The 25,584-nt window shown below is 67.7% G+C and overlaps 1 protein-coding gene across 5 annotated transcripts in view; it reads right to left on the bottom strand.

Annotated features, from left to right (window-relative positions):
* LOC140410498 (uncharacterized) overlaps positions 1-14,541 on the bottom strand; it is a 199,608-nt gene extending 185,067 nt beyond the window's left edge. For all 5 annotated transcript variants that reach the window (XM_072498645.1, XM_072498672.1, XM_072498682.1 and 2 more), the window contains exon 1: positions 14,304-14,541. The gene's annotated coding sequence lies outside the window, so the exon portion shown is untranslated. The remainder of the gene's footprint in view (positions 1-14,303) is intronic.
* Between the last annotated feature and the right edge of the window lie 11,043 nt (positions 14,542-25,584).

The following is a 25,584-nucleotide window of genomic DNA, read 5'->3' as shown; positions in this document are numbered from 1 at the left end:
GAGGGAGGGAGGGAGGGACAAGAGGGAGGGAGGGAGGGACAAGAGGGAGGGAGGGAGGGAGGGACAAGAGGGAGGGAGGGAGGGAGGGACAAGAGGGAGGGAGGGAGGGAGGGACAAGAGGAGGGAGGGAGGGAGGGACAAGAGGGAGGGAGGGGAGGGAGGGACAAGAGGGAGGGAGGGAGGGAGGGACTAGAGGGAGGGAGGGAGGGAGGGACAAGAGGGGGAGGGAGGGAGGGACAAGAGGGAGGGAGGGAGGGACAAGAGGGAGGGAGGGAGGGGGAGGGGGGGGGGAGGGGACAAGAGGGAGGGAGGGAGGGAGGGAGGGAGGGAGGGAGGGAGGGACAAGAGGGAGGGAGGGAGGGGACAAGAGGGAGGGGAGGGAGGGACAAGAGGGAGGGAGGGAGGGAGGGAGGGAGGGAGGGAGGAGGGAGGGAGGGACAAGAGGGAGGGAGGGAGGGAGGGAGGGACAAGAGGGAGGGAGGGAGGGAGGGAGGGAGGGAGGGAGGGAGGGAGGGAGGGAGGGAGGGAGGGGAGGGAGGGAGGGACAAGAGGGAGGGAGGGAGGGAGGGACAAGAGGGAGGGAGGGAGGGAGGGACAAGAGGGAGGGAGGGAGGGAGGGACAAGAGGGAGGGAGGGAGGGAGGGACAAGAGGGAGGGAGGGACAAGAGGAGGGAGGGGACAAGAGGGAGGGAGGGACAAGAGGGAGGGAGGGAGGGAGGGAGGGACAAAGAGGGAGGGAGGGAGGGAGGGACAAGAGGGAGGGGACAAGAGGGAGGGAGGGAGAAGAGGGAGGGACAAGAGGGAGGGAGGGACAAGAGGGAGGGAGGGACAAGAGGGAGGGAGGGACAAGAGGGAGGGAGGGACAAGAGGGAGGGAGGGACAAGAGGGAGGGAGGGACAAGAGGGAGGGAGGGAAAGAGGGAGGGAGGGACAAGAGGGAGGGAGGGACAAGAGGGAGGGAGGGACAAGAGGGAGGGAGGGACAAGAGGGAGGGAGGGACAAGAGGGAGGGAGGGACAAGAGGGAGGGAGGGACAAGAGGGAGGGAGGGACAAGAGGGAGGGAGGGACAAGAGGGAGGGAGGGACAAGAGGGAGGGAGGGACAAGAGGGAGGGAGGGACAAGAGGGAGGGAGGGACAAGAGGGAGGGAGGGACAAGAGGGAGGGAGGGACAAGAGGGAGGGAGGGACAAGAGGGAGGGAGGGACAAGAGGGAGGGAGGGACAAGAGGGAGGGAGGGACAAGAGGGAGGGAGGGACAAGAGGGAGGGAGGGACAAGAGGGAGGGAGGGACAAGAGGGAGGGAGGGAGGGAGGGGACAAGAGGGAGGGAGGGAGGGAGGGACAAGAGGGAGGGAGGGGACAAGAGGGAGGGAGAGGGAGGGAGGGGGGCAAGAGGGAGGGAGGGAGGGAGGGACAAGAGGGAGGGAGGGAGGGAGGGAGGGACAAGAGGGAGGGAGGGACAAGAGGGAGGGAGGGAGGGAGGGACAAGAGGGAGGGAGGGAGGGAGGGAGGGAGGAGGGAGGGAGGGGAGGGAGGGAGGGAGGGAGGGAGGGAGGGAGGGGAGGGAGGGAGGGAGGGAGTGGAGGGAGGGAGGGAGGGACAAGAGGGAGGGAGGGAGGGAGGGACAAGAGGGAGGGAGGGAGGGAGGGACAAGAGGGAGGGAGGGAGGGAGGGGACAAGAGGGAGGGAGGGAGGGAGGGACAAGAGGGAGGGAGGGAGGGAGGGACAAGAGGGAGGGAGGGAGGGAGGGACAAGAGGGAGGGAGGGAGGGAGGGACAAGAGGGAGGGAGGGAGGGAGGGACAAGAGGGGAGGGAGGGAGGGAGGGACAAGAGGGAGGGAGGGAGGGAGGGACAAGAGGGAGGGAGGGAGGGAGGGACAAGAGGGAGGGAGGGAGGGAGGGACAAGAGGGAGGGAGGGAGGGAGGGGACAAGAGGGAGGGAGGGAGGGAGGGACAAGAGGGAGGGAGGGAGGGAGGGACAAGAGGGAGGGAGGGAGGGAGGGACAAGAGGGGAGGGAGGGAGGGAGGGACAAGAGGGAGGGAGGGAGGAGGGACAAGAGGGAGGGAGGGAGGGAGGGACAAGAGGGAGGGAGGGAGGGAGGGACAAGAGGGAGGGAGGGAGGGAGGGACAAGAGGGAGGGAGGGAGGGAGGGACAAGAGGGAGGGAGGGAGGGAGGGACAAGAGGGAGGGAGGGAGGGACAAGAGGGAGGGAGGGAGGGACAAGAGGGAGGGAGGGAGGGAGGGACAAGAGGGAGGGAGGGAGGGAGGGACAAGAGGGAGGGAGGGAGGGAGGGAGGGACAAGAGGGAGGGGAGGGAGGGAGGGACAAGAGGGAGGGAGGGAGGGAGGGAGGGACAAGAGGGAGGGAGGGAGGGAGGGACAAGAGGGAGGGAGGGAGGGAGGGACAAGAGGGAGGGAGGGACAAGAGGGAGGGAGGGAGGGAGGGACAAGAGGGAGGGAGGGAGGGACAAGAGGGAGGGAGGGAGGGACAAGAGGGAGGGAGGGACAAGAGGGAGGGAGGGAGGGAGGGGACAAGAGGGAGGGAGGGAGGGAGGGACAAGAGGGAGGGAGGGAGGGAGGGACAAGAGGGAGGGAGGGAGGGAGGGACAAGAGGGAGGGAGGGAGGGAGGGACAAGAGGGAGGGAGGGAGGGAGGGACAAGAGGGAGGGAGGGAGGGAGGGACAAGAGGGAGGGAGGGAGGGAGGGGAGGGAGGGAGGGAGGGAGGGAGGGAGGGAGGGACAAGAGGGAGGGAGGGAGGGAGGGACGGGAGGGAGGGAGGGACAAGAGGGAGGGAGGGAGGGAGGGAGGGACAAGAGGGAGGGAGGGAGGGACAAGAGGGAGGGAGGGAGGGACAAGAGGGAGGGAGGGAGGGAGGGACAAGAGGGAGGGAGGGGAGGGAGGGACAAGAGGGAGGGAGGGAGGGAGGGAGGGAGGGACAAGAGGGAGGGAGGGAGGGACAAGAGGGAGGGAGGGAGGGAGGGACAAGAGGGAGGGAGGGAGGGAGGGACAAGAGGGAGGGAGGGAGGGAGGGACAAGAGGGAGGGAGGGAGGGAGGGACAAGAGGGAGGGAGGGAGGGAGGGACAAGAGGGAGGGAGGGAGGGAGGGACAAGAGGGAGGGAGGGAGGGAGGGACAAGAGGGAGGGAGGGAGGGAGGGACAAGAGGGAGGGAGGGAGGGAGGGACAAGAGGGAGGGAGGGAGGGAGGGACAAGAGGGAGGGAGGGAGGGAGGGAGGAGGGAGGGAGGGAGGAGGGAGGGAGGGAGGGAGGGAGGGAGGGAGGGACAAGAGGGAGGGAGGGAGGGAGGGAGGGACAAGAGGGAGGGAGGGAGGGGACAAGAGGGAGGGAGGGAGGGACAAGAGGGAGGGAGGGAGGGACAAGAGGGAGGGGGGGGACAAGAGGGAGGGAGGAGGACAAGAGGGAGGGAGGGAGGGACAAGAGGGAGGGAGGGAGGGAGGGACAAGAGGGAGGGAGGGAGGGAGGGAGGGAGGGAGGGACAAGAGGGAGGGAGGGAGGGAGGGACAAGAGGGAGGGAGGGAGGGAGGGAGGGACAAGAGGGAGGGAGGGAGGGAGGGACAAGAGGGAGGGAGGGAGGGAGGGAGGGAGGGACAAGAGGGAGGGAGGGAGGGACAAGAGGGAGGGAGGGAGGGAGGGGAGGGAGGGAGGGAGGGAGGGACAAGAGGGAGGGAGGGAGGGAGGGACAAGAGGGAGGGAGGGAGGGAGGGAGGGACAAGAGGGAGGGGAGGGAGGGAGGGACAAGAGGGAGGGAGGGAGGGAGGGAGGGACAAGAGGGAGGGAGGGAGGGACAAGAGGGAGGGAGGGAGGGAGGGACAAGAGGGAGGGAGGGAGGGAGGGACAAGAGGGAGGGAGGGAGGGAGGGACAAGAGGGAGGGAGGGAGGGGAGGGACAAGAGGGAGGGAGGGAGGGAGGGACAAGAGGGAGGGAGGGAGGGAGGGACAAGAGGGAGGGAGGGAGGGAGGGACAAGAGGGAGGGAGGGAGGGAGGGACAAGAGGGAGGGAGGGAGGGAGGGACAAGAGGGAGGGAGGGAGGGAGGGACAAGAGGGAGGGAGGGAGGGAGGGACAAGAGGGAGGGAGGGAGGGAGGGACAAGAGGGAGGGAGGGAGGGAGGGAGGGACAAGAGGGAGGGAGGGAGGGAGGGACAAGAGGGAGGGAGGGAGGGAGGGACAAGAGGGAGGGAGGGAGGGACAAGAGGGAGGGAGGGAGGGAGGGAGGGACAAGAGGGAGGGAGGGAGGGAGGGACAAGAGGGAGGGAGGGAGGGAGGGACAAGAGGGAGGGAGGGAGGGAGGGACAAGAGGGAGGGGAGGGGGAGGGACAAGAGGGAGGGAGGGAGGGAGGGAGGGAGGGACAGGAGGGAGGGAGGGAGGGAGGGACAAGAGGGAGGGAGGGAGGGAGGGAGGGAGGGAGGGAGGGAGGGAGGGAGGGAGGGAGGGAGGGAGGGAGGGAGGGAGGGAGGGAGGGAGGGAGGGAGGGACAAGAGGGAGGGAGGGAGGGAGGGAGGGACAAGAGGGAGGGAGGGAGGGACAAGAGGGAGGGAGGGAGGGACAAGAGGGAGGGAGGGAGGGACAAGAGGGAGGGAGGGAGGGACAAGAGGGAGGGAGGGAGGGACAAGAGGGAGGGAGGGAGGGACAAGAGGGAGGGAGGGAGGGACAAGAGGGAGGGAGGGAGGGACAAGAGGGAGGGAGGGAGGGACAAGAGGGAGGGAGGGAGGGACAAGAGGGAGGGAGGGAGGGACAAGAGGGAGGGAGGGAGGGACAAGAGGGAGGGAGGGAGGGACAAGAGGGAGGGAGGGAGGGACAAGAGGGAGGGAGGGAGGGACAAGAGGGAGGGAGGGAGGGACAAGAGGGAGGGAGGGAGGGACAAGAGGGAGGGAGGGAGGGACAAGAGGGAGGGAGGGAGGGACAAGAGGGAGGGAGGGAGGGACAAGAGGGAGGGAGGGAGGGACAAGAGGGAGGGAGGGAGGGACAAGAGGGAGGGAGGGAGGGACAAGAGGGAGGGAGGGAGGGACAAGAGGGAGGGAGGGACAAGAGGGAGGGAGGGACAAGAGGGAGGGAGGGACAGGAGGGAGGGAGGGACGGAGGGAGGGAGGGACAAGAGGGAGGGAGGGAGGGAGGGAGGGACAAGAGGGAGGGAGGGACAAGAGGGAGGGAGGGAGGGAGGGAGGGAGGGAGGGAGGGACAAGAGGGAGGGAGGGAGGGAGGGAGGGAGGGACAAGAGGGAGGGAGGGAGGGAGGGACAAGAGGGAGGGAGGGAGGGAGGGACAAGAGGGAGGGAGGGAGGGAGGGACAAGAGGGAGGGAGGGAGGGAGGGACAAGAGGGAGGGAGGGAGGGAGGGACAAGAGGGAGGGAGGGAGGGAGGGACAAGAGGGAGGGAGGGAGGGAGGGACAAGAGGGAGGGAGGGAGGGAGGGACAAGAGGGAGGGAGGGAGGGAGGGACAAGAGGGAGGGAGGGAGGGAGGGAGGGAGGGAGGGACAAGAGGGAGGGAGGGAGGGAGGGACAAGAGGGAGGGAGGGAGGGAGGGACAAGAGGGAGGGAGGGAGGGAGGGACAAGAGGGAGGGAGGGAGGGAGGGACAAGAGGGAGGGAGGGAGGGACAAGAGGGAGGGAGGGAGGGACAAGAGGGAGGGAGGGAGGGAGGGAGGGAGGGAGGGAGGGAGGGACAAGAGGGAGGGAGGGAGGGAGGGACAAGAGGGAGGGAGGGAGGGAGGGAGGGACAAGAGGGAGGGAGGGAGGGAGGGAGGGACAAGAGGGAGGGAGGGAGGGAGGGAGGGACAAGAGGGAGGGAGGGAGGGAGGGACAAGAGGGAGGGAGGGAGGGAGGGACAAGAGGGAGGGAGGGAGGGAGGGACAAGAGGGAGGGAGGGAGGGACAAGAGGGAGGGAGGGAGGGACAAGAGGGAGGGAGGGAGGGAGGGACAAGAGGGAGGGAGGGAGGGACAAGAGGGAGGGAGGGAGGGAGGGACAAGAGGGAGGGAGGGAGGGAGGGACAAGAGGGAGGGAGGGAGGGAGGGAGGGAGGGACAAGAGGGAGGGAGGGAGGGAGGGACAAGAGGGAGGGAGGGAGGGAGGGACAAGAGGGAGGGAGGGAGGGAGGGACAAGAGGGAGGGAGGGAGGGAGGGACAAGAGGGAGGGAGGGAGGGAGGGAGGGAGGGAGGGAGGGAGGGAGGGAGGGAGGGAGGGAGGGAGGGAGGGAGGGAGGGAGGGAGGGACAAGAGGGAGGGAGGGAGGGAGGGAGGGAGAGAGGAGGGAGGGAGGGAGGGAGGGAGGGAGGGAGGGAGGGAGGGAGGGAGGGAGGGAGGGAGGGAGGGAGGGAGGGAGGGAGGGAGGGAGGGAGGGAGGGACAAGAGGGAGGGAGGGAGGGAGGGACAAGAGGGAGGGAGGGAGGGAGGGACAAGAGGGAGGGAGGGAGGGAGGGACAAGAGGGAGGGAGGGAGGGAGGGACAAGAGGGAGGGAGGGAGGGAGGGAGGGACAAGAGGGAGGGAGGGAGGGAGGGACAAGAGGGAGGGAGGGAGGGAGGGACAAGAGGGAGGGAGGGAGGGAGGGACAAGAGGGAGGGAGGGAGGGACAAGAGGGAGGGAGGGAGGGAGGGACAAGAGGGAGGGAGGGAGGGAGGGACAAGAGGGAGGGAGGGAGGGAGGGACAAGAGGGAGGGAGGGAGGGAGGGACAAGAGGGAGGGAGGGAGGGAGGGAGGGAGGGACAAGAGGGAGGGAGGGAGGGAGGGAGGGAGGGAGGGACGGGAGGGAGGGAGGGAGGGAGGGACGGGAGGGAGGGAGGGACGGGAGGGAGGGAGGGACGGGAGGGAGGGAGGGACGGGAGGGAGGGAGGGACGGGAGGGAGGGAGGGACGGGAGGGAGGGAGGGAGGGAGGGACGGGAGGGAGGGAGGGAGGGACGGGAGGGAGGGAGGGAGGGACAAGAGGGAGGGAGGGAGGGAGGGACAAGAGGGAGGGAGGGAGGGAGGGACAAGAGGGAGGGAGGGAGGGAGGGACAAGAGGGAGGGAGGGAGGGAGGGACAAGAGGGAGGGAGGGAGGGAGGGACAAGAGGGAGGGAGGGAGGGAGGGACAAGAGGGAGGGAGGGAGGGAGGGACAAGAGGGAGGGAGGGAGGGAGGGACAAGAGGGAGGGAGGGACAAGAGGGAGGGAGGGACAAGAGGGAGGGAGGGACAAGAGGGAGGGAGGGACAAGAGGGAGGGAGGGACAAGAGGGAGGGAGGGAGGGAGGGACAAGAGGGAGGGAGGGAGGGAGGGACAAGAGGGAGGGAGGGACAAGAGGGAGGGAGGGACAAGAGGGAGGGAGGGAGGGAGGGACAAGAGGGAGGGAGGGAGGGAGGGACAAGAGGGAGGGAGGGAGGGAGGGACAAGAGGGAGGGAGGGAGGGAGGGACAAGAGGGAGGGAGGGAGGGAGGGACAAGAGGGAGGGAGGGAGGGAGGGAGGGAGGGACAAGAGGGAGGGAGGGAGGGAGGGAGGGAGGGAGGGACAAGAGGGAGGGAGGGACAAGAGGGAGGGAGGGAGGGAGGGAGGGACAAGAGGGAGGGAGGGAGGGAGGGAGGGAGGGAGGGAGGGAGGGAGGGAGGGAGGGAGGGAGGGACAAGAGGGAGGGAGGGAGGGAGGGAGGGAGGGAGGGAGGGAGGGAGGGAGGGAGGGAGGGAGGGAGGGAGGGAGGGAGGGAGGGAGGGAGGGAGGGAGGGAGGGAGGGAGGGAGGGAGGGAGGGAGGGACAAGAGGGAGGGAGGGAGGGACAAGAGGGAGGGAGGGAGGGACAAGAGGGAGGGAGGGAGGGACAAGAGGGAGGGAGGGAGGGAGGGAGGGAGGGACAAGAGGGAGGGAGGGAGGGAGGGACAAGAGGGAGGGAGGGAGGGAGGGACAAGAGGGAGGGAGGGAGGGAGGGACAAGAGGGAGGGAGGGAGGGAGGGACAAGAGGGAGGGAGGGAGGGAGGGACAAGAGGGAGGGAGGGAGGGAGGGACAAGAGGGAGGAAGGGAGGGAGGGAGGGAGGGAGGGAGGGAGGGAGGGAGGGAGGGAGGGAGGGAGGGAGGGAGGGAGGGAGGGAGGGAGGGAGGGAGGGAGGGAGGGACAGGAGGGAGGGAGGGAGGGAGGGAGGGAGGGAGGGAGGGAGGGAGGGAGGGACAAGAGGGAGGGAGGGAGGGAGGGAGGGAGGGAGGGAGGGAGGGAGGGACGGGAGGGAGGGAGGGAGGGAGGGAGGGACAAGAGGGAGGGAGGGAGGGAGGGAGGGAGGGACAAGAGGGAGGGAGGGAGGGACAAGAGGGAGGGAGGGAGGGACAAGAGGGAGGGAGGGAGGGACAAGAGGGAGGGAGGGAGGGACAAGAGGGAGGGAGGGAGGGACAAGAGGGAGGGAGGGAGGGACAAGAGGGAGGGAGGGAGGGAGGGACAAGAGGGAGGGAGGGAGGGAGGGACAAGAGGGAGGGAGGGAGGGAGGGACAAGAGGGAGGGAGGGAGGGAGGGACAAGAGGGAGGGAGGGAGGGAGGGACAAGAGGGAGGGAGGGAGGGACAAGAGGGAGGGAGGGAGGGACAAGAGGGAGGGAGGGAGGGACAAGAGGGAGGGAGGGAGGGACAAGAGGGAGGGAGGGAGGGACAAGAGGGAGGGAGGGAGGGACAAGAGGGAGGGAGGGAGGGACAAGAGGGAGGGAGGGAGGGAGGGAGGGACAAGAGGGAGGGAGGGAGGGAGGGACAAGAGGGAGGGAGGGACAAGAGGGAGGGAGGGAGGGAGGGACAAGAGGGAGGGAGGGAGGGAGGGACAAGAGGGAGGGAGGGAGGGAGGGAGGGAGGGAGGGACAAGAGGGAGGGAGGGAGGGAGGGAGGGACAAGAGGGAGGGAGGGAGGGAGGGAGGGAGGGAGGGAGGGAGGGAGGGAGGGAGGGAGGGAGGGAGGGAGGGAGGGAGGGAGGGAGGGAGGGACAAGAGGGAGGGAGGGAGGGAGGGAGGGAGGGAGGGAGGGAGGGAGGGAGGGAGGGAGGGAGGGAGGGAGGGAGGGAGGGAGGGAGGGAGGGAGGGACAAGAGGGAGGGAGGGAGGGAGGGAGGGAGGGAGGGAGGGAGGGAGGGAGGGAGGGAGGGAGGGAGGGAGGGAGGGAGGGAGGGAGGGAGGGAGGGACAAGAGGGAGGGAGGGAGGGAGGGACAAGAGGGAGGGAGGGAGGGAGGGACAAGAGGGAGGGAGGGAGGGAGGGACAAGAGGGAGGGAGGGAGGGAGGGACAAGAGGGAGGGAGGGAGGGAGGGACAAGAGGGAGGGAGGGAGGGAGGGAGGGAGGGAGGGAGGGAGGGAGGGAGGGACAAGAGGGAGGGAGGGACAAGAGGGAGGGAGGGACAAGAGGGAGGGAGGGAGGGAGGGAGGGACGGGAGGGAGGGAGGGAGGGAGGGACAAGAGGGAGGGAGGGAGGGAGGGAGGGACAAGAGGGAGGGAGGGAGGGAGGGAGGGACAAGAGGGAGGGAGGGAGGGAGGGAGGGACAAGAGGGAGGGAGGGAGGGAGGGAGGGACAAGAGGGAGGGAGGGAGGGAGGGAGGGAGGGACAAGAGGGAGGGAGGGAGGGAGGGAGGGACAAGAGGGAGGGAGGGAGGGAGGGAGGGACAAGAGGGAGGGAGGGAGGGAGGGAGGGACAAGAGGGAGGGAGGGAGGGAGGGAGGGACAAGAGGGAGGGAGGGAGGGAGGGAGGGACAAGAGGGAGGGACAAGAGGGAGGGAGGGAGGGAGGGAGGGAGGGAGGGAGGGAGGGAGGGAGGGAGGGAGGGAGGGAGGGAGGGACAAGAGGGAGGGAGGGAGGGAGGGAGGGAGGGAGGGAGGGAGGGAGGGAGGGAGGGAGGGAGGGAGGGAGGGAGGGAGGGAGGGAGGGAGGGAGGGAGGGAGGGAGGGACAAGAGGGAGGGAGGGAGGGACAAGAGGGAGGGAGGGAGGGACAAGAGGGAGGGAGGGAGGGACAAGAGGGAGGGAGGGAGGGACAAGAGGGAGGGAGGGAGGGACAAGAGGGAGGGAGGGAGGGAGGGACAAGAGGGAGGGAGGGACAAGAGGGAGGGAGGGAGGGACAAGAGGGAGGGAGGGAGGGACAAGAGGGAGGGAGGGAGGGACAAGAGGGAGGGAGGGAGGGAGGGAGGGACAAGAGGGAGGGAGGGAGGGAGGGAGGGACAAGAGGGAGGGAGGGAGGGAGGGAGGGACAAGAGGGAGGGAGGGAGGGAGGGAGGGACAAGAGGGAGGGAGGGAGGGAGGGAGGGACAAGAGGGAGGGAGGGAGGGAGGGAGGGACAAGAGGGAGGGAGGGAGGGAGGGAGGGAGGGAGGGAGGGAGGGAGGGAGGGAGGGAGGGACAAGAGGGAGGGAGGGACAAGAGGGAGGGAGGGAGGGAGGGAGGGACAAGAGGGAGGGAGGGAGGGAGGGAGGGACAAGAGGGAGGGAGGGAGGGAGGGAGGGAGGGAGGGAGGGAGGGACAAGAGGGAGGGAGGGAGGGACAAGAGGGAGGGAGGGAGGGAGGGACAAGAGGGAGGGAGGGAGGGAGGGACAAGAGGGAGGGAGGGAGGGAGGGACAAGAGGGAGGGAGGGAGGGAGGGAGGGAGGGAGGGAGGGAGGGAGGGAGGGAGGGAGGGAGGGAGGGAGGGAGGGAGGGAGGGAGGGAGGGAGGGAGGGAGGGAGGGACAAGAGGGAGGGAGGGAGGGAGGGACAAGAGGGAGGGAGGGAGGGAGGGACAAGAGGGAGGGAGGGAGGGACAAGAGGGAGGGAGGGAGGGAGGGACAAGAGGGAGGGAGGGAGGGAGGGACAAGAGGGAGGGAGGGAGGGAGGGACAAGAGGGAGGGAGGGAGGGAGGGACAAGAGGGAGGGAGGGAGGGAGGGACAAGAGGGAGGGAGGGAGGGAGGGACAAGAGGGAGGGAGGGAGGGAGGGACAAGAGGGAGGGAGGGAGGGAGGGACAAGAGGGAGGGAGGGAGGGAGGGACAAGAGGGAGGGAGGGAGGGAGGGACAAGAGGGAGGGAGGGAGGGAGGGACAAGAGGGAGGGAGGGAGGGAGGGACAAGAGGGAGGGAGGGAGGGAGGGACAAGAGGGAGGGAGGGAGGGAGGGACAAGAGGGAGGGAGGGAGGGAGGGACAAGAGGGAGGGAGGGAGGGAGGGACAAGAGGGAGGGAGGGAGGGAGGGACAAGAGGGAGGGAGGGAGGGAGGGACAAGAGGGAGGGAGGGAGGGAGGGACAAGAGGGAGGGAGGGAGGGAGGGACAAGAGGGAGGGAGGGAGGGAGGGACAAGAGGGAGGGAGGGAGGGAGGGACAAGAGGGAGGGAGGGAGGGAGGGACAAGAGGGAGGGAGGGAGGGAGGGACAAGAGGGAGGGAGGGAGGGAGGGACAAGAGGGAGGGAGGGAGGGAGGGAGGGACAAGAGGGAGGGAGGGAGGGAGGGACAAGAGGGAGGGAGGGAGGGAGGGACAAGAGGGAGGGAGGGAGGGAGGGACAAGAGGGAGGGAGGGAGGGAGGGACAAGAGGGAGGGAGGGAGGGAGGGACAAGAGGGAGGGAGGGAGGGAGGGACAAGAGGGAGGGAGGGAGGGAGGGACAAGAGGGAGGGAGGGAGGGAGGGACAAGAGGGAGGGAGGGAGGGAGGGACAAGAGGGAGGGAGGGAGGGAGGGACAAGAGGGAGGGAGGGAGGGAGGGACAAGAGGGAGGGAGGGAGGGAGGGACAAGAGGGAGGGAGGGAGGGAGGGACAAGAGGGAGGGAGGGAGGGAGGGACAAGAGGGAGGGAGGGAGGGAGGGACAAGAGGGAGGGAGGGAGGGAGGGACAAGAGGGAGGGAGGGAGGGAGGGACAAGAGGGAGGGAGGGAGGGAGGGAGGGAGGGACAAGAGGGAGGGAGGGAGGGAGGGACAAGAGGGAGGGAGGGAGGGAGGGACAAGAGGGAGGGAGGGAGGGACAAGAGGGAGGGAGGGAGGGACAAGAGGGAGGGAGGGAGGGACAAGAGGGAGGGAGGGAGGGACAAGAGGGAGGGAGGGAGGGACAAGAGGGAGGGAGGGAGGGACAAGAGGGAGGGAGGGAGGGACAAGAGGGAGGGAGGGAGGGACAAGAGGGAGGGAGGGAGGGACAAGAGGGAGGGAGGGAGGGAGGGACAAGAGGGAGGGAGGGAGGGACAAGAGGGAGGGAGGGAGGGACAAGAGGGAGGGAGGGAGGGACAAGAGGGAGGGAGGGAGGGACAAGAGGGAGGGAGGGAGGGACAAGAGGGAGGGAGGGAGGGACAAGAGGGAGGGAGGGAGGGACAAGAGGGAGGGAGGGAGGGACAAGAGGGAGGGACAAGAGGGAGGGAGGGAGGGACAAGAGGGAGGGAGGGAGGGAGGGAGGGAGGGAGGGAGGGAGGGAGGGAGGGAGGGAGGGAGGGAGGGAGGGAGGGAGGGAGGGAGGGAGGGAGGGAGGGAGGGAGGGAGGGAGGGAGGGAGGGAGGGAGGGAGGGAGGGAGGGAGGGAGGGAGGGAGGGAGGGAGGGACAAGAGGGACAAGAGGGAGGGAGGGAGGGAGGGAGGGAGGGAGGGAGGGAGGGAGGGAGGGAGGGAGGGAGGGACAAGAGGGAGGGAGGGAGGGAGGGAGGGAGGGAGGGAGGGAGGGAGGGAGGGAGGGAGGGAGGGACAAGAGGGAGGGAGGGAGGGAGGGAGGGAGGGAGGGACAAGAGGGAGGGAGGGAGGGAGGGACAAGAGGGAGGGAGGGAGGGAGGGACAAGAGGGAGGGAGGGACAAGAGGGAGGGAGGGAGGGAGGGACAAGAGGGAGGGAGGGAGGGAGGGACAAGAGGGAGGGAGGGAGGGAGGGAGGGAGGGAGGGAGGGAGGGACAAGAGGGAGGGAGGGAGGGAGGGAGGGACAAGAGGGAGGGAGGGAGGGAGGGACGGGAGGGAGGGAGGGACAAGAGGGAGGGAGGGAGGGAGGGAGGGACAAGAGGGAGGGAGGGAGGGAGGGAGGGACAAGAGGGAGGGAGGGACAAGAGGGAGGGAGGGAGGGAGGGAGGGAGGGACAGGAGGGAGGGAGGGAGGGAGGGAGGGAGGGAGGGAGGGAGGGAGGGAGGGAGGGAGGGACAGGAGGGAGGGAGGGAGGGAGGGACAGGAGGGAGGGAGGGAGGGAGGGAGGGAGGGAGGGACAGGAGGGAGGGAGGGAGGGAGGGACAGGAGGGAGGGACAGGAGGGAGGGAGGGAGGGAGGGAGGGACAGGAGGGAGGGACAGGAGGGAGGGAGGGACAAGAGGGAGGGAGGGAGGGAGGGACAAGAGGGAGGGAGGGAGGGAGGGACAAGAGGGAGGGAGGGACAAGAGGGAGGGAGGGAGGGAGGGACAAGAGGGAGGGAGGGAGGGAGGGACAAGAGGGAGGGAGGGAGGGAGGGACAAGAGGGAGGGAGGGACAAGAGGGAGGGAGGGACAAGAGGGAGGGAGGGAGGGAGGGAGGGAGGGAGGGAGGGAGGGAGGGAGGGACAAGAGGGAGGGAGGGAGGGAGGGAGGGAGGGAGGGAGGGAGGGACAAGAGGGAGGGAGGGAGGGACAAGAGGGAGGGAGGGAGGGACAAGAGGGAGGGAGGGAGGGACAAGAGGGAGGGAGGGAGGGAGGGAGGGAGGGAGGGAGGGAGGGACAAGAGGGAGGGAGGGACAAGAGGGAGGGAGGGAGGGACAAGAGGGAGGGAGGGAGGGACAAGAGGGAGGGAGGGAGGGACAAGAGGGAGGGAGGGAGGGACAAGAGGGAGGGAGGGAGGGACAAGAGGGAGGGAGGGAGGGACAAGAGGGAGGGAGGGAGGGACAAGAGGGAGGGAGGGAGGGACAAGAGGGAGGGAGGGAGGGACAAGAGGGAGGGAGGGAGGGACAAGAGGGAGGGAGGGAGGGACAAGAGGGAGGGAGGGAGGGACAAGAGGGAGGGAGGGAGGGACAAGAGGGAGGGAGGGAGGGACAAGAGGGAGGGAGGGAGGGACAAGAGGGAGGGAGGGAGGGACAAGAGGGAGGGAGGGAGGGACAAGAGGGAGGGAGGGAGGGACAAGAGGGAGGGAGGGAGGGACAAGAGGGAGGGAGGGAGGGAGGGACAAGAGGGAGGGAGGGAGGGAGGGAGGGAGGGAGGGAGGGAGGGAGGGAGGGAGGGACAAGAGGGAGGGAGGGAGGGAGGGACGGGAGGGAGGGAGGGAGGGACAAGAGGGAGGGAGGGAGGGAGGGACAAGAGGGAGGGAGGGACAAGAGGGAGGGAGGGAGGGAGGGAGGGACAAGAGGGAGGGAGGGAGGGAGGGACAAGAGGGAGGGAGGGAGGGAGGGACAAGAGGGAGGGAGGGAGGGAGGGACAGGAGGGAGGGAGGGATCTGGGTTTATTACCTGGGCTGCTGATGTGGTGGCCCCGCTGCTGTTGCCACTTCCCGGGGAGGTGCCAGGTCTCCCTCCTTGTCTCACTCCCCCTCTCTATTTTTTATATCTGTTTCCCATATTTGTGTCTCTTTCTATGATTCTCCTCTTTTCCATTGTATCTCTTTCCCTGACTCTTTCTTTCCACTTCTATTCCCTTCTTTCTCTCTATTTCTCCTGCACTCTCTCTATTCTCTCTCCGCGCGGTCACGCGCACTCACGCACTCTCCTCACTTTGTTCCGCTTCCTGCCGCTGCCACGCGGGCCGAGCGCGCCCCTCCCATTGGTCCGCCCGCTCGCTACATCCAGCCAATCCCGACAGGCAGGTGGGCGGTGCCAGCCAATGGGAGCGCGACCTTCCGCCCGGGACAGCATTCCATTGGAGGAGTCGCCATGGGAACGCCACTAGGAGCGAGGGAGCGGCCTGGAAAACTTCCTGTCACACTCAGCTTCTGCTGGGAATGAGGAGGTTCCAATAGGGGAGGGGGAGTAGGGTTGCAATTGGGGAGGTGGAAGGTGAAGGGTTGCAACTGGGGAATGGGGGAGTGGGGGAGGGTTGCAACTGGGGAATGGGGGAGTGGGGGAGGGTTGCAACTGGGGTATGGGGGAGGGTTGCAACTGGAGGAGGCGTGGGGGAGAAAAAGAGTTCTTACTGGGGTTGGAAGAATGTCCCAAATGGGGTATGCGGGATGGTGGAGGGTTCCAACTGCGGTACCAGGGGAGGAAAAGGAGGTTTCCACCTGAGGGAGAAGGGCTCCACCTGGCAGAGGCAAGGAGGATTGCAACTGAGGGAGGGGGAGGAAAAGTACCAATGGAGAAAGGCGGAGTTCCATTCCAACAGGGATAGTTGAGGAGGGGGATTCCAACTGAGGGAGGCAGAGACAAAAGCTGGAGGGTTACAACTGGGGAGGAAAGAGGGGGTTTCCGACTGGGGAGCGGGAGGAGAGGAGTTTCCAACTGGGATAAGGGGAGGAAGGGGATTTCTGACTGGGTGCGGAGGAGGGGAGTTTCTGACTGTGGGAGGGGGAGGAAGGGGATTTCTGACTGGTGGCGGAGGAGGGGGGGGGGGGTCTGACTGGAGAGAGGGATGGGAGGCTTGGGGGAGGAAAAGGTTTCCGACTGGGGGAGGGAGGAGGGAGGTTTCCAACTGGGGGAGGGAGGTTTCTGACTGGGGGGGCGGGGGGAGAGGGAGGTTTCTGACTGGGGGGGGGGAGAGGGAGGTTTCTGACGGGGGTGGGGGGTGGTGGGGAGAGGGAGGTTTCCGACTGGGTGGGTGGGGTGGGGGGGGGGGGTGTGAGGGAGGTTTCCGACTGGGGGAGAGGGGGTTTCCGACTGGGTGGGGGGGGTGTGAGGGAGGTTTCCGACTGGGGGAGAGGGGGTTTCCGACTGGGGGAGAGGGGGGTTTCCGACTGGGGGCGGAGGGGGGGGTTTCCGACTGGGGGAGAGGGGGTTTCCGACTGGGGGCGGAGGGGGGGATTTCCGACTGGGAGCGGAGGGGGGGGTTTCCGACTGGGAGCGGAGGGGGGGGTTTACGACTGGGAGCGGAGGGGGGGTTTCCGACTGGGGGCGGAGGGGGGGGTTATCCGACTGGGGGCGGAGGGGGGGGTTATCCGACTGGGGGCGGAGGGGGGTTATCCGACTGGGGGCGGATGGGGGGTTATCCGACTGGGGGCGGAGGGGGGGGGTTATCCGACTGGGGGCGGAGGGGGGGGTTATCCGACTGGGGGCGGAGGGGGGGGTTATCCGACTGGGGGAGGAGGGGGGGGTTATCCGACTGGGGGCGGAGGGGGGGTTTCTGACTGGGGGCGGAGGGGGGGGTTATCCGACTGGGGGCGGAGGGGGGGTTTCTGACTGGGGGCGGAGGGGGGGGTTATCCGACTGGGGGCGGAGGGGGGGGGTTATCCGACTGGGGGCGGAGGGGGGGGTTATCCGACTGGGGGAGGAGGGGGGGGTTATCCGACTGGGGGCGGAGGGGGGGGGTTATCCGACTGGGGGCGGAGGGGGGGGGTTATCCGACAAGGGGCGGAGGGGGGGTTATCCGACAAGGGGCGGAGGGGGGGGTTATCCGACTGGGGGCGGAGGGGGGGGTTATCCGACTGGGGGCGGAGGGGGGGGTTATCCGACTGGGGGAGGAGGGAGGATTCCGACTGGGGCAGGAGGGAGGATGCCGACTGGGGGAGGAGGGAGGTTTCCGACTGGGGGCGGAGGGGGGTTATCTGACTGGGGGAGGAGGGAGGATTCCGACTGGGGGAGGAGGGAGGATTCCGACTGGGGGAGGAGGGAGGATTCCGACTGGGGGAGGAGGGAGGATTCCGACTGGGGCAGGAGGGAGGATTCCGACTGGGGGAGGAGGGAGGATTCCGACTGGGGGAGGGGGGATTCCGACTGGCGGAGGGGGGGATTTCTGACTGGGGGAGGGGGGTTTTCCGACTAAGGGGGGGGGGGGGTTCCGACTGGGGGAGGGGGTTTCCGATTGGGATGGGGGGTTTTCCGACTAGGGGAGGGGAGGGGAGGCCCCGACTGAGGGAGGAGGAAGAGGGGGAGTTCCAACTATGGGAGGAGGGGGAGTTCCAACTATGGGAGGAGGGGGAGTTCCAACTATGGGAGGAGGGGGAGTTCCAACTATGGGAGGAGGGGGAGTTCCAACTATGGGAGGCGTGGGAGAGGAAGCGCTTTCCAACTGGGGTGGAGGGTTCCAACTGGGCGAGGGGGAGGAGGAGTGTTCCAACTGGGGGAGGGGGAGGAGGACGGTTCCAACTGGGGGAGGAGGGTTCCAACTGGGGGAGGAGGTGGGGGAGGGTTCCAACTGGGGGAGGAGGTGGAGGAGGGTTCCAACTGGGGGAGGGGGAGGAGGACGGTTCCAACTGGGGGAGGAGGTGGAGGAGGGTTCCAACTGGGGGAGGGGGAGGAGGACGGTTCCAACTGGGGGAGGAGGTGGAGGAGGGTTCCAACTGGGGGGGGATGGTTCCAACTCGGGAGGCGGGGTTATCCGACTGGGCCAGGAGGAGGGTTTCCCACTGGGGGAGGAGGGAGGTTTCTGACTGGGGGAGAGGGGGGGTTCCGACTGGGCGAGGGGGGGGGTTCCGACTGGGGCAGGAGGAGGGTTTCCCACTGTCGGAGGGGGGGAGGAGGAGGAGGGAGGTTTCTGACTGGGGGGGGGGGGAGAGGAGGGGGTTCCGACTGGGGGAGAGGGGCGTTTCCGACTGGGGGCGGAGGGAGGTTTCTGACTGGGGGTGGAGGGAGGTTTCTGACTGGGGAAGGGGGAGGAGGTTTCCGCCTGGGGGAAGGGGGGGGGGGGAGGTTTCCGACTTGGGGGGGGGGGGGAGGAAGTTTCCGACTTTGGGGGGGGGGGGGGAGAGGAAGTTTCCGACTGGGGGGGGGGGGAGGAGGTTTCCGACTGGGGGAGGAGGGGTGTGTCCGACTGGGGGGAGAGGGGGGTTTCCGACTGGGGGAGGAGGGACCTTTCCGACTGGGGGAGGTGGGAGGTTTCCAACTGGGGCGGGGGAGGGGGGGGTGGAGGGAGGTTTCCGACTTGAGGAGAGGGGGGTTTCCGACTGGGGGAGAGGGGGGTTTCCCACTGGGGGAGAGGGGGGTTTCCCACTGGGGGGAGGGGGGTTTCCCACTGGGGAGAGAGGGGTTTCCGACTGGGTGAGAGAGGGGTTTCCGACTGGGGGAGAGAGGGGTTTCAGACTGGGGGTGGAGGGGGTTTTCCGACTGGGGTAGGGGGGTTATCCGACTGGGGGAGGAGGGAGGATTCCGAGTGGGGAAGGAGGGAGGATTCCGAGTGGGGGAGGAGGGAGGATTCCGAGTGGGGGCGGAAGGGGGTTATCCGACTGGGGGAGGAGGGAGGATTCCGACTGGGGGAGGAGAGAGGATTCCGACTGGGGCAGGAGGGAGGATTCCGACTGGGGGAGGAGGGAGGATTCCGACTGGGGGAGGAGGGAGGATTCCGACTGGGGGAGGAGGGAGGATTCCGACTGGGGGAGGAGGGAGGATTCCGACTGGGGGAGGAGGGGGGATTCCGACTGGGGGAGGAGGGGGGATTCCGACTGGGGAAGGAGGGCGGTTTCCGACTGGGGAAGGAGGGGGGTTTTCCGACTGGGGGAGGGGGGGATTTCTGACTGGGGGAGGGGGGTTTTCCGACTGGGGGGGGGGGGGGTTCCGACTGGGGGAGGGGGTTTCCGATTGGGATGAGGGGTTTTCCGACTAGGGGAGGGGGGCCCCGACTGAGGGAGGAGGAAGAGGGGGAGTTCCAACTATGTGAGGAGGGGGAGTTCCAACTATGGGAGGAGGGGGAGTTCCAACTATGGGAGCCGTGGGAGAGGAAGCGCTTTCCAACTGGGGTGGAGGGTTCCAACTGGGCGAGGGGGAGGAGGAGTGTTCCAACTGGGGGAGGGTAAGGAGGACGGTTCCAACTGGGGGAGGAGGTGGAGGACGGTTCCAACTGGGGGAGGAGGTGCAGGAGGTTTCCAACTGGGGGAGGAGGGTTCCAACTGGGGGATGGGGAGGAGGACGGTTCCAACTGGGGGAGGAGGTGGAGGAGGGTTCCAACTGGGGGAGGAGGTGGAGGAGGATTCCAACTGGGGGAGGAGGGTTCCAACTGGGGGATGGGGAGGAGGACGGTTCCAACTGGGGGAGGAGGTGGAGGAGGGTTCCAACTGGGGGAGGGGGAGGAGGACGGTCCCAACTGGGGGAGGAGGTGGAGGAGGGTTCCAACTGGGGGGGGATGGTTGAGGATGGTTCCAACTCGGGAGGCGGGGTTATCCGACTGGGGCAGGAGGAGGGTTTCCCACTGGGGGAGGAGGGAGGTTTCTGACTGGCGGGGAGAGGAGGGAGGTTTCCGACTGGGGAAGAGGGGGGGGGTTCCGACTGGGGCAGGAGGAGGGTTTCCCACTGTCGGAGGGGGGAGGAGGAGGAGGGAGGTTTCTGACTGGGGGGGGGGAGAGGAGGGGGTTCCGACTGGGGGAGAGTGGCGTTTCCGACTGGGGGCGGAGGGAGGTTTCTGACTGGGGAAGGGGGAGGAGGTTTCCGCCTGGGGGGGGGGGAGGTTTCCGACTTGGGGGAGGGGGGGGGGGGGGAGGAAGTTTCCGACTGGGGGGGGGTGGCGGGGAGGAGGTTTCCGACTGGGGGAGGAGGGGTGTGTCCGACTGGGGGGAGAGGGGGGTTTCCGACTGGGGGAGGAGGGACCTTTCCGACTGGGGGAGGGAGGTTTCTGACTGGGGGGGAGTGGGGAGGTTTCCGACTGGGGGGGGGGGAGGTTTCCGACTGGGAGGGTGGGGGAGGTTTCCGACTGGGAGGAGGGGGGGGGGTGGGTTTCCGACTGGGGAGGAGGGGGTTTCCGACTGGGGGAGAGGGGGTTTCCCACTGGGGGCGGAGGGAGGTTTCCGACTGGGGGAGGAGGTAGGTTTCCGACTGGGGGAAGGGGGAGGTTTCCGACTGGTGGAGGGGGGAGGTTTCCAACTGGGGGGGGGGGGGGGGGGGAGGAGGGAGGTTTCCGACTTGAGGAGAGGGGGGTTTCTGACTGGGGGAGAGGGGGGTTTCTGACTGGGGGAGAGGGGGGTTTCCCACTGGGGGAGAAGGGGGTTTCCCACTGGGTGAGAGAGGGGTTTCCGACTGGGTGAGAGAGGGGTTTCCGACTGGGGGAGAGGGGGGTTTCAGACTGGGGGTGGAGGGGGTTTTCCGACTGGGGTGGGGGGTTATCCGACTGGGGGAGGAGGGAGGATTCCGACTGGGGGAGGAGGGAGGATTCCGACTGGGGGAGGAGGGAGGATTCCGACTGGGGGAGGAGGGAGGATTCCGACTGGGGGAGGAGGGAGGATTCCGACTGGGGGAGGAGGGAGGATTCCGACTGGGGGCGGAGGGGGGTTATCCGACTGGGGGAGGAGGGAGGATTCCGACTGGGGGAGGAGGGAGGATTCCGACTGGGGGAGGAGGGAGGATTCCGACTGGGGGAGGAGGGAGGATTCCGACTGGGGGAGGAGGGAGGATTCCGACTGGGGGAGGAGGGAGGATTCCGACTGGGGGAGGAGGGAGGATTCCGACTGGGGGAGGAGGGAGGATTCCGACTGGGGGAGGAGGGAGGATTCCGACTGGGGGAGGAGGGAGGATTCCGACTGGGGGAGGAGGGAGGATTCCGACTGGGGGAGGAGGGAGGATTCCGACTGGGGGAGGAGAGGGGATTCCGACTGCGGAAGGAGGGCGGTTTCCGACTGGGGGAGGGGAGGTTTTCCGACTGGGGGAGGGGGGGATTTCTGACTGGGGGAGGGGGGTTTTCCGACTAGGGGGGGGGGGTTCCGACTGGGGGAGGGTGTTTCCGACTGGGGGAGGGGGTTTCCGATTGGGATGGGGGGTTTTCCGACTAGGGGAGGGGGGCCCCGACTGAGGGAGTAGGAAGAGGGGGAGTTCCAACTATGTGAGGAGGGGGAGTTCCAACTACGGGAGGAGGGGGAGTTCCAACTATGGGAGCCGTGGGAGAGGAAGCGCTTTCCAACTGGGGTGGAGGGTTCCAACTGGGCGAGGGGGAGGAGGAGTGTTCCAACTGGGGGAGGGGAAGGAGGACGGTTCCAACTGGTGGAGGAGGGTTCCAACTGGGGGAGGAGGTGGGGGAGGGTTCCAACTGGGGGAGGAGGTGGAGGAGGATTCCAACTGGGGGAGGAGGGTTCCAACTGGGGGATGGGGAGGAGGACGGTTCCAACTGGGGGAGGAGGTGGAGGAGGGTTCCAACTGGGGGAGGAGGGTTCCAACTGGGGGATGGGGAGGAGGACGGTTCCAACTGGGGGGGGAGGAGGTGGAGGAGGGTTCCAACTCGGGAGGCGGGGTTATCCGACTGGGGCAGGAGGAGGGTTTCCCACTGGGGGAGGAGGGAGGTTTCTGACTGGCGGGGAGAGGAGGGAGGTTTCCGACTGGGGGAGAGGCGGGGGTTCCGACTGGGCGAGAGGGGGGGGTTCCGACTGGGGCAGGAGGAGGGTTTCCCACTGTCGGAGGGGGGAGGAGGAGGAGGGAGGTTTCTGACTGGGGGGGGGGGGGGGGAGAGGAGGGGGTTCCGACTGGGGGAGAGGGGCGTTTCCGACTGGGGGCGGAGGAAGTTTCCGACTGGGGGAGGAGGGGGTTTCCGACTGGGGGAGGAGGGACCTTTCCGACTGGGGGAGGGAGGTTTCTGACTGGGGGGGAGGGGGGAGGTTTCCGACTGGGGGGGGGGGGGGGGGAGGTTTCCGACTGGGAGGGGGGGGGAGGTTTCCGACTGGGAGGAGGGGGGGTGGGGGAGGTTTCCGACTGGGGAGGAGGGGGGTTTCTGACTGGGGAGGAGGGGGGTTTCCGACTGGGGGAGAGGGGGTTTCCCACTGGGGGCGGAGGGAGGTTTCCGACTGGGGGAGGAGGTAGGTTTCCGACTGGGGGAAGGGGAGGTTTCAGACTGGGAGGGTGGGGGAGGTTTCCGACTGGGAGGAGGGGGGGGGGGGAGGTTTCCGACGGGGAGGGGGGGTTTCCGACTGGGGTGGGGGGGGGGGGAGGAGGTTTCCGACTGGGGAGGAGGGGGGTTTCCGACTGGGGGAGAGGGGGGGTTTCCCACTGGGGGCGGAGGGAGGATTCCGACTGGGGGAGGAGGTAGGTTTCCGACTGGGGGAGGAGGTAGGTTTCCGACTGGGGGAGGGGGGGGGTTTCCGACTGGGGGAGAGGGGGGTTTCTGACTAGGGGAGAGAGGGGTTTCCGACTGGGTGAGAGAGGGGTTTCCGACTGGGGGAGATGGGGGTTTCAGACTGGGGGTGGAGGGGGTTTTCCGACTGTGGTAGGGGAGTTATCCGACTGGGGGAGGAGGGAGGATTCCGACTGGGGGAGGAGGGAGGATTCCGACTGGGGGAGGAGGGAGGATTCCGACTGGGGGCGGAGGGGGGTTATCCGACTGGGGGAGGAGGGAGGATTCCGACTGGGGCAGGAGGGAGGATTCCGACTGGGGGAGGAGGGAGGATTCCGACTGGGGGAGGAGGGAGGATTCCGACTGGGGGAGGAGGGAGGATTCCGACTGGGGGAGGAGGGAGGATTCCGACTGGGGGAGGAGGGAGGATTCCGACTGGGGGAGGAGGGAGGATTCCGACTGGGGGAGGAGGGAGGATTCCGACTGGGGGAGGAGGGGGGATTCCGACTGGGGAAGGAGGGCGGTTTCCGACTGGGGGATGGGGTTTTTCCGACTGGGGGAGGGGGGGATTTCCGACTGGGGGAGGGGGGTTTTCCGACTAGGGGGGGGTTCCGACTGGGGGAGGGGGTTTCCGATTGGGATGGGGGGTTTTCCGACTAGGGGAGGGGGGCCCCGACTGAGGGAGGAGGAAGAGGGGGAGTTCCAACTATGTGAGGAGGGGGAGTTCCAACGATGGGAGGAGGGGGAGTTCCAACTATGGGAGCTGTGGGAGAGGAAGCGCTTTCCAACTGGGGTGGAGGGTTCCAACTGGGCGAGGGGGAGGAGGAGTGTTCCAACTGGGGGAGGAGGTGGAGGAGGGTTCCAACTGGGGGAGGAGGTGAGGGAGGGTTCCAACTGGGGGAGGAGGTGGAGGAGGATTCCAACTGGGGGAGGAGGGTTCCAACTGGGGGATGGGGAGGAGGAGTGTTCCAACTGGGGGAGGAGGTGGAGGAGGGTTCCAACTGGGGGAGGAGGTGAGGGAGGGTTCCAACTGGGCGAGGGGGAGGAGGAGTGTTCCAACTGGGGGAGGAGGTGGAGGAGGGTTCCAACTGGGGGAGGAGGTGAGGGAGGGTTCCAACTGGGGGAGGAGGTGGAGGAGGATTCCAACTGGGGGAGGAGGGTTCCAACTGGGGGATGGGGAGGAGGACGGTTCCAACTGGGGGAGGAGGTGGAGGAGGGTTCTAACTGGGGGAGGGGGAGGAGGACGGTTCCAACTGGGGGAGGAGGTGGGGGAGGGTTCCAACTGGGGGAGGAGGTGGAGGAGGATTCCAACTGGGGGAGGAGGGTTCCAACTGGGGGATGGGGAGGAGGACGGTTCCAACTGGGGGAGGAGTTGGAGGAGGGTTCCAACTGGGGGAGGGGGAGGAGGACGGTTCCAACTGGTGGAGGAGGTGGGGGAGGGTTCCAACTGGGGGAGGAGGTGGAGGAGGGTTCCAACTGGGGGGGGATGGTTGATGATGGTTCCAACTCGGGAGGCGGGGTTATCCGACTGGGGCAGGAGGAGGGTTTCCCACTGGGGGAGGAGGGAGGTTTCTGACTGGGGGGGAGGGGGGAGGTTTCCGACTGGGGGGGGGGGGGGGGTTTCCGACTGGGGGGGGGGGGGGAGGTTTCCGACTGGGAGGAGGGGGGGTGGGGGAGGTTTCCGACTGGGGAGGAGGGGGGTTTCTGACTGGGGAGGAGGGGGGTTTCCGACTGGGGGAGAGGGGGTTTCCCACTGGGGGCGGAGGGAGGTTTCCGACTGGGGGAGGAGGTAGGTTTCCGACTGGGGGAAGGGGGAGGTTTCAGACTGGGAGGGTGGGGGAGGTTTCCGACTGGGAGGAGGGGGGGGGGGGAGGTTTCCGACGGGGAGGGGGGGTTTCCGACTGGGGTGGGGGGGGGGGGGAGGAGGTTTCCGACTGGGGAGGAGGGGGGTTTCCGACTGGGGGAGAGGGGGGGTTTCCCACTGGGGGAGGAGGGAGGATTCCGACTGGGGGAGGAGGGAGGATTCCGACTGGGGGCGGAGGGGGGTTATCCGACTGGGGGAGGAGGGAGGATTCCGACTGGGGCAGGAGGGAGGATTCCGACTGGGGGAGGAGGGAGGATTCCGACTGGGGGAGGAGGGAGGATTCCGACTGGGGGAGGAGGGAGGATTCCGACTGGGGGAGGAGGGGGATTCCGACTGGGGGAGGAGGGAGGATTCCGACTGGGGGAGGAGGGAGGATTCCGACTGGGGGAGGAGGGGGGATTCCGACTGGGGAAGGAGGGCGGTTTCCGACTGGGGGATGGGTTTTTCCGACTGGGGGAGGGGGGGATTTCCGACTGGGGGAGGGGGGGTTTTCCGACTAGGGGGGGGGGGTTCCGACTGGGGGAGGGGGTTTCCGATTGGGATGGGGGGTTTTCCGACTAGGAGAGGGGGGCCCCGACTGAGGGAGGAGGAAGAGGGGGAGTTCCAACTATGTGAGGAGGGGGAGTTCCAACGATGGGAGGAGGGGGAGTTCCAACTATGGGAGCTGTGGGAGAGGAAGCGCTTTCCAACTGGGGTGGAGGGTTCCAACTGGGCGAGGGGGAGGAGGAGTGTTCCAACTGGGGGAGGAGGTGGAGGAGGGTTCCAACTGGGGGAGGAGGTGAGGGAGGGTTCCAACTGGGGGAGGAGGTGGAGGAGGATTCCAACTGGGGGAGGAGGGTTCCAACTGGGGGATGGGGAGGAGGACGGTTCCAACTGGGGGAGGAGGTGGAGGAGGGTTCTAACTGGGGGAGGGGGAGGAGGACGGTTCCAACTGGGGGAGGAGGTGGAGGAGGATTCCAACTGGGGGAGGAGGGTTCCAACTGGGGGATGGGGAGGAGGACGGTTCCAACTGGGGGAGGAGTTGGAGGAGGGTTCCAACTGGGGGAGGGGGAGGAGGACGGTTCCAACTGGTGGAGGAGGGTTCCAACTGGGGGGGGATGGTTGATGATGGTTCCAACTCGGGAGGCGGGGTTATCCGACTGGGGCAGGAGGAGGGTTTCCCACTGGGGGAGGAGGGAGGTTTCTGACTGGCGGGGAGAGGAGGGAGGTTTCCGACTGGGGGTGAGGGGGGGTGGTTCCGACTGGGGGAGAGGGGGGGGGTTCCGACTGGGGCAGGAGGAGGGTTTCCCACTGTCGGAGGGGGGGAGGCGGGAGGTTTCTGACTGGGGGTGGGGGAGAGGAGGGTGTTCCGACTGGGGGAGAGGGGCGTTTCCGACTGGGGGCGGAGGGAGGTTTCTGACTGCGGAAGGGGGAGGAGGGTTCCGCCTGGGGGGGGGAGGGGGGGAGGTTTCCGACTGGGGGGGGGGGGGGGGGGAGGTTTCCGACTGGGGGAGGAGGGGTGTGTCCGAGTGGGGGGAGAGGGGGGTTTCCGACTGGGGGAGGAGGGACCTTTCCGACTGGGGGAGGGAGGTTTCTGACTGAGGGGGGAGGTTTCCGACTGGGGGGGGGGGAGGTTTCCGACTGGGAGGGTGGGGGAGGTTTCCGACTGGGAGGGGGGGGGCAGATTTCCGACTGGGGAGGAGGGGGGTTTCCGACTGGGGAGGAGGGGGGTTTCCGACTGGGGGAGAGGGGGTTTCCCACTGGGGGCGGAGGGAGGTTTC

The sequence above is a fragment of the Scyliorhinus torazame genome, chromosome 1, assembly GCF_047496885.1.
Source record: "Scyliorhinus torazame isolate Kashiwa2021f chromosome 1, sScyTor2.1, whole genome shotgun sequence".
Classification (NCBI taxonomy): domain Eukaryota; kingdom Metazoa; phylum Chordata; class Chondrichthyes; order Carcharhiniformes; family Scyliorhinidae; genus Scyliorhinus; species Scyliorhinus torazame.
The sequence above is the reverse complement of the archived record's forward strand: the minus strand, read 5'-3'. Positions and strand labels throughout refer to the sequence as shown.